Consider the following 2,189-nt stretch of genomic DNA (forward strand, 5'->3'; position numbering starts at 1 on the left):
ACTTCTTTGATCCAAATGTTCTCTAGAAGTGTGTTTTCATTTACAAGTGTTTTGAGATTTTTCCAGCATGTTTCTCTCATTTTTTTTCAGTTGAACTGCACTATCATCTGAAAGCAGACATTTGTGTTATTAAATCAACAAAATGTGTTAAAGTGCACTTAAGATGAGAATTTGTCTATCTTGGAGGATATTTCATATGTGCTTTAGAAAATATTTATTCTGCTGTTGTGGGAGTAAGTATTAACATATATACGTCTATTAAAATAAGCTGATTTATGGTGCTGTTCACTTCAACTTTGTCCTTGCTGACTTTCTGTCTATGCGCTCTCTCAATTATTGAAAAAAGTTGTTGAAGTCTCCAACTATAATAAGAAATGTATGTCTTTTCCCTTTTATCTGTTTTGCATACATATCTTGATACTGTTAAGTAAGCATACACTAAGAATTTTTAAGTTGTTTCAAAGAGTTGTTTGACTTTTGGTTATGTAATGCTCATATTTACTCTTCATAAATTTCTTGCTCAGAAATCAGCTTTGTTTGAAATTAAAATAGGTATTCTGGCATCCTTTTTTTTTCTTCGTGGTACGCGGGCCTCTCACTGCTGTGGCTTCTCCCGTTTCGGCGCACAGGCTCCGGATGCGCAGGTTCAGCGACCATGGCTCACGGGAGCAGCCGCTCCGCGGCATGTGGGATCTTCCTGGACCGGGGCACGAACCCATGTGCCCCGCATTAGCAGGCGGACTCTCAACCACTGCGCCACCAGGGAAGCCCTCTGGCATCCTTTTGATTAACGTTAGCATGGTATATCTTTCTCATCCCTTTGCTATTAGTGCATATAGTTTTAAAGTTGGTTTCTTCTGGAAAAGTTATAGTTTTGCACTTCTTTTCATGCGTGCACACTGACAGTTTCTGAAATTTTTGCTGCTGTATAATTGACATATAATATTATATTAGTTTCAGATGTACAACATAATGATTTAATATGCATGTATATTGCAAAATAATCACCACAATAAATCTTAACATCCATTACCATGTTTATTTTGCTGGCAGGAAAGGCAGAATCCACTCTGACACTGAGGCAGTATATTTCCTGAAAAGGAGAGAAAGCATAAAAGAGGTGAGTGGAGGGTGGGGGGAGATAGTCTGCCCAGCCATGTGTGCTGCAGTTGGAGGAACAAGTTGCCCTTACTGAGTAGAGACTACAGTAGCAGGGAGGAGGAAAATAGGCAAAGACAACAAAAATAAATCATACTGTCTCCCCTGGAAGGTAAGAGGAATTCCAAGGTCCACTGGAACTCTTCACTTGAGGATCCCTGTACTGAGCCATGGGCACACACAAAGCCCAAAATGCTGAATATACACCTCTTCCTATTCTGCCACCATCCTTGGTTTTTTCTGCACCTAACTTTATTTGAAGATAACACTAGTGAGAGAAATCAAAATCTTGTACTACAGCACCATCTCTGGAAAAAAAAAAAGGAAGGCTCCAAACTATCAACCTTATATATTCTTACAATCAAAGTGAACAAAGCCTTGCATAAATAAGAAAGGTGTTTGCTACTTCAAATGCAGATCAGAGGCACTTTTCATCAAACACTGTGAATAAAATCATGGTACTACATTATCACAAAAAACTAACAATGTTATGCAACTGAACCGAAAGATATAAAATATTGCCATCAAAATGTTAATGGATTTAAAATAGGTGTTATGAAAAATTGATGAGCTACAGGAAAACTCAGAAAGGCAATCTCAGAACAAAGTTAACTAAAGAAGGAGTACTTTACTTAAAAAGACTACAATTCTAAAAAAGAAAAAAAACAAATTCTGGAGCAAGAGAACTCCATAAACGTGGTAAAAATTGCCCTAGAATGCACTAGAAATAGATCAGATTACATGGAAGAGAGAATTAGTGAACTCAAATAGAAATTTGTCATAATTCAGAGGAAGATGTGTGAGAGCTAAGATTTTTTAAAAGGGAAGAAACCTTGCTAGAACTATAAGACTTCGTGAGAAAGGCTAACAAAAGAATAATGATTATTCCAGAAGAAGAGAGGGAAAGGAGAACAAAGAGCTTAGTTAAAGAGATAATACCTGGGAAATTCGCAAACCTGGGAAAACAACGGGAAATTAAAGTTCACAAAACCAGCATAACACCTTATTACCTCAATGAAAAGTTTAAAAGA

Source organism: Grampus griseus, assembly GCF_964374135.1.
Source record: "Grampus griseus genome assembly, chromosome: Y".
In the NCBI taxonomy this organism is placed as follows: domain Eukaryota; kingdom Metazoa; phylum Chordata; class Mammalia; order Artiodactyla; family Delphinidae; genus Grampus; species Grampus griseus.